Source organism: Felis catus, chromosome B4 (genome assembly GCF_018350175.1).
Source record: "Felis catus isolate Fca126 chromosome B4, F.catus_Fca126_mat1.0, whole genome shotgun sequence".
NCBI classification, from domain to species: domain Eukaryota; kingdom Metazoa; phylum Chordata; class Mammalia; order Carnivora; family Felidae; genus Felis; species Felis catus.
In genome coordinates this window covers 124,494,616-124,507,127 of record NC_058374.1, presented here as the reverse complement: position 1 = coordinate 124,507,127, position 12,512 = coordinate 124,494,616, and the positions used below count along the sequence as shown (strand labels likewise).

The 12,512-nt window shown below is 51.4% G+C and overlaps 1 protein-coding gene and 1 long non-coding RNA gene across 7 annotated transcripts in view; one reads left to right on the top strand and one right to left on the bottom strand.

The window, feature by feature from the left end:
- Positions 1-12,512, bottom strand: part of CHST11 (carbohydrate sulfotransferase 11) — a 267,881-nt gene that overhangs the window by 172,796 nt on the left and 82,573 nt on the right. The gene's annotated exons all lie outside the window — the stretch shown is intronic.
- Positions 410-1,503, top strand: LOC109501754. Its single transcript, XR_002160017.3, has 2 exons — positions 410-651; positions 986-1,503. It is a non-coding gene; the product is annotated as an uncharacterized LOC109501754 (long non-coding RNA).

The window sequence follows — 12,512 nt, the reverse complement described above, 5'->3', positions numbered from 1 at the left end:
AAGATGGCTGCTGAGGGAATTCGCCGGAACTTGTGCGCGTGAAGAAGCACGACGGCTGTCGCTGAGCAAGCATTCAATGACAATCGCAAGAAAACAGAAAATTCGGGAAACTGTTTCTATACGATTCCAGCAGAGTAAAATCATGTCCAATTCAAGCTGCCCGTGACCCATGAATCATTTCCATTTCAAGGTCCAGGAACATCTTTTATTGGGCTGTGGCGGGGACGTGACTTGTCCCCCCCAAAATGTGATCTCACTTTCTTACACGGGATTAGACACGGAGCCGGGCACTCGGGCATCTACAATAATCTACAATGAACACGACGGTTGTTACGTGCCCTGGCGGAGAGTAGGTCACGTGACCCAGCTCCAGCCAATAGCGCACGAGCAGGGGCACCGTGTCAGCTTCCAGGACAAGCCAGCCCTGGAGGACAAGCGATATGGCGGAGAGCCATCTTGGACCACACAGGTAAGGTCGACTACAGAGCACCAACATGGAAGGAATCTAGGCCTCTGACACCACGGAACTACCACGGCAGCCCATGGCAGGACTGTTGTGAGAGACGAACTTCCGCCTTTTATAAGCCACCGCTATTTGGGGAACCAGTGACAGCATTACAGAATTACAGAATTACACCTCACAAGTACCAGGTGAGGTTGGTAAAGTTATCTTACCCGTCTCATAGTTGGGGGAAAGGCCCACAGAGAAGTTAAGTGATCTGTTCAAAGCCACACAGCCCCACAGAGTGTCTGAGCTCCCGTTCTAGGGGTCTTTTTCCAAGTTACGGGACACTTCCATTCCAGGCTCTGTCCCCCAAGGAACACCGCTGATCACAGCAGATTTCAGTTCACAACAAATTCAAAGAGCACCTCCTAATACCCCGGCATTCTTCAAGTCCAAAAGACACAGGATGTATAAACTGTAGCCCCTGAATAGAAGGTCTAACAGAAGGGTTATAATGCAGGATCGATGCCTTCCTTTCAGATAGCGGTGACCGCTTATAAAAGGTTTTCTTCCGCATTACGGAGTAGCACAAAAGGACACCAGCTGCAGATACTAAGCTCGGAGAGGACAAATGGCTCATCCAAGATCAGTTGGTACGGGGCCAAACTGGAACGAAAACCTTACCTTCTTCTAAATGCGAGTCCTGGTGACTTTCCTGCTACCCAAGTGTAAAGCACCAAATGTAACAGGTATTGCCTGCTGAGCCACCCCAACCTACCCCGATTTCAAGATGCATTCTTGGTGCCGATCCTTGTTTACGGGCACAGTAAGTCCCACCAATGGCGCAACTGTTTCTCCGCCACGTTGAATTCCTAGGGCTAATTCTAACAGCTATACCTTTCTGTGTATGAACCGTGGATAAATGTAGAATGTTGAGTAGAATGACATGAATACCGCTGCCCTCTTTTTTCAAGAGTAGTTCAGTTTTCTAAAGGCCTTTGATGAGCATCCAGATCACCGCTAACCTAGCTTGTAAACAATTAAACCTTGACCTTGAAGACTCTGCTTGATCTACCCCTTGCCTGCCTCTCCCATCCCACTCTAGCCACACCATTCCTCTAACATGGCAGGCTCATTCCCACCTCTGGGCCTTTATCCTTGGTGTCCCTCCAGGACTTCACATGGCTCACTCCCTCACATCTCTTAAGTGTCTACTAAAAAGCCACCTCTCTAAGCCAAGACAATGTTCCTATCTGTGAGCTCACAGCTGAGAGGAAGATGCCTACAGAGGTGTCCAAGGCCGAGGGTGCTAGAAGAGAGAGTAGCCACCATGTTCCAGAAGCAGGAGTGCTTCCCCACCCCCACCCTCCTGCTTGACCCTGAGGAACCACAGAACCACATACCCACCCACCCCCACCCCACCCCTCCCAGCGGGGAACCCAAACTTGTGTGATATAAGCCCTGCCCTCAGCCACATACTGTCCACTCGCAGGAGACGAGGGTTCCGCACTGACACCGGATGGAGAATCTAATTGCACGGTTTCTTTATGCTGAGTATGTGACTCTCCTGCTTAGGAAGCAGTCACCCCACACAGAAGCCTAAAACCATTAAAAAAAAAAGTTTCTCCGGGGGTGCCTGGGAGGCTCAGTCGGTTAAGCCTCTGACTTCTGACGTTGGCTCAGGTCGTGATCTCACCATCTGTGGGTTCGAGCCCCGTATGGGACTCTGTGCTGACAGCCCAGAGCCTGGGGCCTGCTTTGGATTCTGGGTCACCCTCTGTCTCTCTGCCCCTCCTCCCCTGCTTGCACTCTGTCTCTCCCTCTCTCAAAAATAAATAAACATTAAAAAAAAATTAAAATAAAAAACTACTTTCTCTATTTTTTTAATTGAGATATAATGGACATGTGATATTACATTAGTTTCCACTGCACGACATAACGACTCAGTATGTGTAGATAGAGTGAAATGATCGCAATGATTAGTTAACGTCCCTCGAAAGCTACAAGTTCTTTTTTTTGTGATGAGAACCTGTGTGATCTGCCCTCTTAGCACCTTTGTAAGGTACCTTAGCACCCGTATTATTAACTACAGTCAGCATGCTGGACACGACATCCTCAGGACTGAGTTGGTTTTTAACTGCAAGTCTGTACCTTTTCACCGCCTTCCCCCATTGCACCCACCGCCCCACCCCCACCTCGGGCAACGACATGGAAAAATTTTTGAAAAGTCTCTATTAGAGATGCTCCTGGCGCCTGAGGCCTTGGCACGAAGAGTTTCTGGGTAAAGAAAGGTTGACAGCACAACGGAATTAATTTCCCATACTTCGGGAGGTGGGTGGGAGGCAGAGAGGGGACAGGCATGACAGCTCTCAAACTGCAGGTGGAGGGACTGGGTGCTTTGTTTCCAGAAGCCACGCCATCAGACGCCAAGGCTCCGGGAGCCCCTGCGGCCCGGCTCTCGCAGGCCCACCAGCTGGGACGTGTCAGGTCTTCCTTTTATTCCCTGAAGCTGCCGAGAAAGACAGAAAGGCGGAGGGAGCTGCTCTGTGAAAGCAGAGACTAAAATATTGATGAGGGACAGTAATTGCACATCCCCGTAACAGGAGGGCAGGAGCCACTGCTATCCGGGGAGGGCTCGTGGGCTCGTCAAAGCGGGTCCTTTCCCGGCTGCACAAGGAACCTCATGCAGAGCAGCCCTGGGCCCGTGACCAGGCCCTCGCACCGCTCAACCACCCTCCCTGCTGTCGTGCCCCGAGCCAACGCCACCTCCCCCGGGAAGCCCTCTGGGACTGCCACAGCCTGCGCTCCTGGAATCCCAGGAAACCTGCAATGTTAGAGCCAGGAGGAAGCTGCGAGATTAAGCAGTCCAGTTCCTACATTCTCTGGGAGACAAACCCCAAGGGCCTGGGGCGGAGAGACCTCATGGACTTTTCTCCCCGTGCTCACTGGTGCTTCTAGGGGAAGTGCTCCCTTTCTCTCTACGGACTCCCCCGATTCACTCCGCGAACGTGCTCTCCCCTCTGCCCTCCCTTCAAGGGCGAGCTCTGCCTACTCAGCTACCTACATCCCTCTCCATCCTCCCCTGCCTCTCACCCCTCTGCCAGCGCCTGGGCTCGGCCCGGCTCGCCGCAGGGCTGTTAGGTAAGGCCCATTGTGGTGCCCAGAGCCCCCCTTGTCCCTGCCCTACGCATCCTCCTCCCAGAGCTCGCAGTGCCAGCCTGACACCCACATCCCCGCTTCAGATGCTTCGAGAGCCAACCCCCCCCCACTCCATTCCTAGTCCAGGACGGAGTTCAAAGTCCGTGGCAGGGCCACGGGCCCTCCACAAGCCGGCCACTCCAACCTCAGGGGTCCGAGTTGTGCATGTACCCTACCCCCTCTCTGCCTATTCCTGCCTCACAGCTGTCTCCCCTACTGTGGGCTAGCTTGTGCTCCCCTAAAAAGATATGTCCAAGTCCTCACTGCTGGGTACCTATGAATGTGACCTTATTTGGACAGAGGTCTTTGCGAACGTAATGAAGTTAAGATCGGGTCATACGGGAGTAGGGTAGGTCCTAATCCCATGACTGGCATCCTTATAAGAGGAAAATTTGGACACAGGAATGCAGAGAGGGACACAATGTGAAGACAGAACGCACAGGAAGAATGTCATGTGAAGACAGAGGCAGAGATTGGAGAGATGTGTCTATAAGGATTGCCAGCAGTTGGCAGAAGCCAGGAAAGAGGCATGGAAAAGATTTTCCCCCGGAGCCTCCAGAAGGAATCTTGATTTCAGACTTCTAGACTCCAGAAGTGTGACAGAATACATTTCTGTTGTGACAGGCCACCCAGTTTGTGGTAATTTGTTCTGGTAGCCCTAGGAAAGTAACCCCCCCCCAACACCTAAGCTCCAGAACCATGGACAGCCCTCCCCTCTGGCCCTCTTTCGACCTCTCAGCTGGGGGCCACGGAAGAGAGGGGCTTTGGAAAGGAACATGTGCTTCTAATCTTAGCTCCAGCACCCTCGTGGAACAGGTTCCTTGAGGTCTGTGAGTCTCAGTTTCCCCTCTGTAAAATGGGGCGCCATGCTCTCCGGGGTATCATCGGTGATATATGCTTAGCTAATTTGCACAGAAGAGAAGTAAGCATCGATGCTATTGCCAGGACTCCTCTTTTCTGGGACATGTTCCTTGTCCCTCCAAAGCTCATCCCAGGAAGGTCCGCCACACCCTGCACCTCTGGGACCCCGGCGAGTGGAGCCAGCCCTGCCAAGGATCCCAAGTCAGCCTTTGGAAGTGCTCCCCCCCCCTCCCTGTCTCAGGAACCCCTCCTCCCTGGGGCAGGGCTCCTTTCCCGCCCAGCAGGCTGAGAGGGCCCTGCACCTCCTGCCCAGAGAGCAGCAGGGAGGCTGGGGTTCCCCAGAGACTTCCTCTGTGAGCCTGCCGGCCCCCAACCTGTTGTTCTTGAGGACAGGCCCCTTGCCAACACCATCTGCCTCAGGGACAAGCTGTTTAATGGAGCGAGAGTTGGCTCCAGGGAAGACAATGAATTTTAATGCTTCCGGACACAGCAGTCACATAGAATCCAGCCTTCCAGGCCTGGTAGTGAGGAGCTTAGAGTTCATGGGTCCCAACCCCCTCCTCCACACCTGAGCTCCAGGTGGCTGGGCGACCTGTCCAAGGTCCCACAGCTGGTTAGCGGCAGTTAGTTCCCACACTAGGACCAGCTGTCACTCTGAGTCCTATAAAGAATAGCATCATTGATAAAAGTTAAAAATATACAGAGAGGAATGGGGCACCTGAGGGGCTCAGACGGTTAAGCGACCGACTCTCGATCTCGGCTCGAGTCATGATCTCACGGGTCGTGGGATCCAGCCCCTGCTGGGGATTCTCTCTCTCCCTCTCTCTCTGCCCCTCCCCTGCCCACCTGTGCGCTCTCTCTCTCTCTCTCTCTCTCTCTCTCTCTCAAAATAAATAAATATTACGAAGTATATATGCGAAGAGGAAGGCAGGAAGTGAGAGGGAAAGAGGACAAGTGAGAGGTGGGTACCACCCGTCCAGAAAGTGAGCAAACGATTTTTTTCTGGGTCATTCCAGATTAGTGGAATTTAACCCATAAGTCTAACAAGTGGAAACCCTATTACAAAAATATATTTCCCTCTCCTAGGGGTCAAGGCCTCCTTACCCTACTAACCTTTAGTCCCCATTCTCCCACAGATACCCCTTTTCATTGGGTCCCTTAAAAGGAAGGGACAATGACCCTGATGTAGTGATAGCAAAGGAACAGTTTCCCTGCCCTCCTCTAGACAGTGAGGCACAAGACAAGTAGAACCTGAATTATTACCTGCCTCTCTAATGTGGCTGGGATTGGAGTTTCCGATCCCAGATGCTCAGCATTAACGAAACACGTTGAGGATGAACCTGAGATGGCCCCACGATGACACTGAACACTATGTGCCTGACGGCACGTTGAACGAACAAACACATCAGCGACTGAGGGGACAAATGAATGAAATAGACAGTTCTGATCACAAGCTTAGACCCTGGATTTCCTAACAATTCAGTGGCCCACCTCCCAGCAACCCCAGTACAGCCTCAACTCGAGCCCCTCCTACTGCTAATTCTGTACGGAAAAAAAACCATGCCACTCAATGTAACTGACTGACTCAGGATCGAAGGTTCTCTGGTTTTGAAGCAAGCCCACACGAACCCTTAACAGAGCCACGTGGGACCAGCACAGGAGGACCCTCCAAGAGCAGCTAGGCATTAAGGCAACCTGGTTAAGTCATGGAAGCTTCCATTAAAAGAGAGCCCTGGGCAGAAAAGCCCGTCTCCGAGATTGAAACAGAGCTGCTCTGGTGGGGAAGGGCGCAATGCTTCCTTCCCCAATCCCCCATCCTGACCAGGAGCCCCTGAGATTCCTCTGTGGCACCCCAGCTCCCTGGCACCCAGGTGAAAACTCCTGCTTTTGTCTCAGGCAGCAGAGGAAATGGAAGGTGAGAGCAAGGGACTTACCGTCAGTCATCATCAGGAAGAGTGGTGCCAGTGCCAGGGCCCGTGCGCCCTTGCTCCTGGTCCATTCTCATCTCCAACCACTGCACTGTGACTTCTGGTCAGTCACACCCATCAAAAAGGGCACCTCCTCAACAGCACCTGGTCCCTTGCACCTCTGTGCACCTGCACATGCTGTTCACACTGCTCAGCCTTTCCCTCCTCTCCCACCCGGGGCCCCTCATGCCTCTGTGGTGGACAGACTGTAAGGTGACCCCCCTCGACGACCCCCAAATCCTGCTATTTACAGCCCTGTGTGATCTCCCTTCCCTCCTGAACATGGGCTGGCTTAGCATCTTGCTTCGGTGACAGTGAGGAGACATCACGTCTGTGGCTATGTTACATAAGATATTACTTCCATTTTGCCATCACTCTCTTTGATGAAGCAAATTGTCATGTTGTGGTCTATCCAATATAGACGCACAGATGGCAAAGTACTGAGGGCAGCTCCAGCCCACAGACAGAAGGAACTGAGGCCCTGTGGCCGAGAGCCTGCAAGGAACCAAACCCCGCCTGCAACCACATGAGCTTGGAAGCAGATCCTTCCCCAGTCGGGCCTTCTGATGAGACCCCACCCTAACCGCCATCTTCATGGCAGCCTGTGGGAGATCCTGAAGCACGAGACCCATCTAAGCCGTGCCCACACTCCTGACCGACAGAAGCTATGTAATAATAAATGTGTGCCGTCTTAAGCTGCTAAATTTGTGCTAATTTGTTGCAAAGCATTGATAACTGATACACTGCCCAGAGGAGTTACTACTTGCCTTTGAAACTCAGCTCAAAGGGCACTTCCTATGTGAAGCCCTCCCTGAAAAGCTAGGCATTCCCTCCTAAACCACCACGGCCACCACCATCACTGTTTTCGTCACCTTGGTCGTCACAGCTAACATTGCTCGAGGACCGACGGCCATGCCAGGTACTGTGCTTGGTGCCTTATATCTATAGTCATAGTGGGGAGAGGAATCCTGATGATTTGTACACACATGAAAAGTCTGAGAAACTGGTCTACATCACCCAAAAAAGTGCTTGTTGAATGAATGAATGAATGAATGAATGAATGAATGAATGAACAAACACCCTGCAGATCAAATTTCCAACTTCAACTGCACCCCTCATCAACCCAGACGGCCTCCCCAACCCAGGCGGCAGGGAGGGTGTTAGCTTCACACCCTGGAAAGCAGGCTGACTCAAAGGAGACCAGCAGCCCACCTCAGGGTCAAGCCACCCAAATTCCAGCCCCCTTCCACCTCCCTGCTTCCCCACAGCCTCACCAGGGAGCTCCGGATTCCATTACTGGTCCCCAAAAGGCTATCAAACCCACACAGCTTAGCTAAAAATACCCTTCACACTCGTTGGGCCTCCCCACCGTTAAATCACCTCGAGGAATCTGACAGCTAGAATTAGCAAAATATGTAAATCCAGCCTTTCCTTACACGGGGTACCCGGCTAAGTCACGTTGGCACCGCACAGGCCAGGAAACAAGGGGGGGTCATGTCACTTCCTCCCGCGAGACCTCAAAGTGACTGAAACTGGGTGATTCCAGGAACACGAGCAGGGTTTTCGTGACGTGGAGCTGAACCACTTCTAACAATCAACAACCAACACATGCTTGCAAAGCGAGGCGACACTAGACAGGTCATCTCCCTGCTCCCGGCCCCTCCTCCGGGAATCACGGGAACCACACCGTCAGCCCTTGGAGCTGCTAACGCCTCCGTGTGGGCCTATGAGATGCCAGTCTGACCCCGCCCTTCTCCCGGGTCCTAATGTGACGATATTTGTGCAGCGTGGAGTTGAGTGTTCATCTTTCCCGTTGAAAGTCTGTCCAAAAATCGTATTTGTAACACTGAGAACTGTTTTCCTCTCTTCACAGAGCTTTCCCCAGTCTGGGAGGAAATGCCAGCGAATCCCAACCCACACTTCAAGGTAGTAGAATAGGCTGCTTTTGCAATAAGACCAAAGCCTGAAAATTGCTGAGAAATAAGCTGTAATCGGTCTCAAATGGGCATTGTCGGCACTCACCGTATTATCCTCTATACCGAGACTATTAGAAGGATGAAGGAAATAAGAGAAGGAAAGCTTTAGCAAAGTCCTGGAGGGGAAGTTAACCTGTGGCTGGCCATCCGGCCAACACGGGTCATGCCAACGCCGTGTCGCTGGGAGTTCCGGGGGCTGCGTCATCCAGGCAAGACTAGTGATGTCATTAAAGTGACCTGCAGACATTCTCTGCCTCCTTCACCCCTTTGATTCACCCCCACATCACCACCAATAGGATAAGAGGGGGTCTGATGACCCCTTTTGGCTTCACTCTAATTTCCAGCGGGGAAGGGCCTCGTGGCACGATAACGCATCGACTTCTACAACGCACCGTCACCCACGTTGGCAAGCGACAGGTTTCGGTTCCATCTCTGACCCCTTACAACAGCGCCTGGCAAACGGTGGCCTGCAGGCCCAATCCCTCCCTGGCCCCCTGTCCGCTGTTGCAAATAGTTGTACTGGAAGACAGCCATGCCCACCCACCCACTTTTCACCGGTGGATGCACTTGTTCTACAATGGCCTGCACGACTGAGCAGTTGTGACAGACAGCGTGCGCCGCCCCCACCCCCTTCCAGAGCCCTAGAATGGTTACTCCGCGGCCCTCAAGAAAAGGTCTGCCCACCCCGGCCTTAGAAGAACCAGCAATATTCATGGCGGAGTAAAAGTACACAGTATTTTCCATGCCGTGTAAAGAAAGACCAAAGCATTTGGCTGGTGATTGACTCTCCAGATCTTGCGAGACTTCGAGTCTAACTTAGAGCACTGCAGACTTTACAACCCAACAGGACCGACCAGGTGGGACGATGCCAGCTGATCCAGGGGAAAACACGACAAATAACAAAGGACCAGCGCTGCTCATCTGCCGCGGGTTGTAGGTTCTATACAGGAAAAGCCCAAAGGAACTGTGACTTCAACCCATGCTCCCCTGGGTGTCGGCTCAAAAATGGCTGAGCAGGTGCCTCTTTTTTTTTTTTTTTTGATGTTTATTTATTTTTGAGAGACAGAGCACGAGTGGGGAAGGAGCAGCGAGAGAGGGAGACACAGAATCCGAAGCAGGCTCCAGGCTCCGAGCGGTCAGCACAGAGCCCGACGCGGAACTCGAACTCAGGAACCGCGAGATCATGACCTGAGCCGAAGTTGACGCTTCACCGACAGAGCCACCCAGGCGCCCCCTGAGTGGGTGCTTCTAAATCGGTTTTACAAACAGTCCAAAGGGGTCAGGTAGGGATCAGCTCTGACTCCCAGTGTGCACTATGCAGCCCGCTGAGAGATAACCGCCTCTTCCAATCTCGGCTCTTCCGGAGATTTCTTCCAACTGAAGTGAGCCGTCGCTGCGTGGCACAGTCCGGGTCTTCCAGCGTTTCATCGTTGTCCCCGTCAACTGGATGGGGAGCAGAGCTTAGGCTCCTCCATCACAGGGAGTCCTCTGAACGGCATCATTAAACTCCTCACATCTTCTCCTCCTCTGTCTTTGCTTTTCCTCTCTGGGCTTCTGATGAAGTAGAACCGATAAATCACTTATAATCTTTTTTTTTTTTTTTTTAAAGAAACTGACACCGGGATATAAAATCTGCAAAAATTCCTAAGATGATACAGAAAACTCCACCCTCAAAATAGTTCTTGCCTTCTGTCCCCAACAGTGGCCCCAATAATTTTGGCATTTTCCTTAATTATATATTTTCCACCTGCCGGAGGCACATGATAAGTCTGGATTGTGGTGTGAGCCATTTGCCCGGAGAGGATGGATGTAAAGAAGGAAGCTGACCTCACAAGGAAGGAATTTTGCAGTAGACATCCCCATCACCTCATCCTCCCCACCTCGCTCTCCACAGACAGTCTCCACCCCGGCCCCATGCCAGACTTCACAGACCAACTCAAGTGCCTTAAACGTGCACCCTGGGGGGCGCTGGTGTTCTCTTCTGGAGGCTTTAGCGCAGTCCTGTTTTCATTTCCTTTCTCCCCAACTCATTTATCACTGTGGTTGGTGTCTGGTTGAGAATACCAACTATTCATTCCACTGTGAAGGACAAGGTCAGTGTATGATGTCCGGAGTGGAGGACAGACACGAAGGAAGGCAGGGAAGAATTTTGTAATTTTGATGATAACGGGGCTAGTTAACTTTGCTGAAAAGGCAGTTTGGGTGTCTGAAAAATAACTCATTCTACTTGGAAAGTCTTACCCTTTTGGACACTCTTGGTTGCCCATCGAGCAGCCATCCTTCATTGCTAACAAATGCCCGCCTGTGTTCAGAGAGGCAAAGGGCCCAGCTCTAGAGAATGACACACGAATGGTCTATTTCAGTGACAGCACACTCACCCCCACCACACCCCTCTGTTCACTTTTCCTCGGCTCTCCTGCAGCTAGCAAGAGCCACTGTGACCCAGTTCTGCACCGGGAGGTGCGAGAAGACCACTGAGAAGGTCTTGGGGCAGCACCTGGCACAGAGTAAGCCCTCAATAAACTTCAAATATTATTATTGCTATTATCATCATTACTACTATTAATTTTAACAGAACCTTCCCTTCCCTTTCCTCTCTCCTTTTTTTCCCTGCATCCCTCCGGTGGTGAGCCAGGGCTGGTTTGGACGAGCTCATCAAGAGCTGATTGAATGTATCTCTTCCCAAACATGAGTTCAGTGATACTACATTGGTAACTGGCAATCAGCCATAGTGGGGATATTTACACCGTGGAAACTGGCAAATGCTACAAATCAGTACTTTTTACTTTTATTTTTACTTTACTTTACTTTATTTTATTTTATTTTATTTTATTTTATTTTATTTTATTTTATTTTATTTTATTTTAGAGAGAGCGCGCGCACATAAGGGAGAGGGGTAGAAGGAGAGAGACAGAATATCCAGCAGGCTCCACCCCCGGCACAGAGCCCAACACAGGGCTCCATCTCACGACCCTGAGATCATGACCCAAGCTGAAATCAAGACCTAGGTGTTTGCCCAGCTGAGCCACTCAAGTGCCCCTACAAATCAGGGCTTTTCCCGCAGAAAGCTAATAGTTAAATATTTACCAGCAGGCCACTCTACCTGTCTCCTTCTCTCCTTCTCTCTTTCCAACCATCCACCTCCAACCAGTGAGTACCTACTATATGCAGGGTGTTCTGTTGGGTTCTCCTTAAGAGTTCCAAGATGAGTAAGTCACTGCCTACCTTCAATGCGTTTATAGTCTAGCAATAGATTTGTAGCAGTGAAGATACATTTGGCTGCAAGTAACCGAAAACTCAACCAGCAATGGTTCACCTAAGAAAGTCTGGAAGGAGGCACCAGCCTGGCCACCCGGCAGAGTCAAGGATCCCAACCACCCTCGCCAGCCACCCTCTGCATACTGACCATTCCCCTCATGCTCATTGCCTCATGTGTACAAGAGAGCTGCTACAGTTCCAGGTATCGAGACCACATCCAAAAGCAAGAAGCAAGGGCAGGGCCTTTTTCTTTTTATCCAGAAGGAAAACCAGTTAAGCCTCCTAACAAATTCATGAGGTCACTCCTATAATTATTCTCATTTTATAGATAGGGAAATTGAAGCCCAAAAGGATGAAATAATTTGCTCAAGGCCACACAGCCAGAATATAAAGCCAAGCATTCTGACTGCAGAGCCCGAGCACTATGTCAGAGATACCATCACTAGAGAAGCAAACCCACACAATTTACTGCTTCGTTACCCTGGCTTGTACTACCCTCCATCGTGGCACCCGTTCACCTTCTAGCCCGAGACTTTCTGTTGCTCAGGAATGGAAATTCTGTGTGCTCATTCTTCTCTGACCCCCAGCCCCGATCATAGGCAGAATATCAGGTGCCTGGATTTGTTAACTGACACGCACCCATCCCAGCCCTGAGACTATCTGCCTGGAACTGTGCGCACACACACACACACACACACACACACACACACACACACACCCTTTCTGGGACTGCCTTGCTATGTTCTGTACCTGCTGCTTGAGAAGATCTTCCCATCTGTAGCCTCCCAATTGCTCCCCCATCACAGG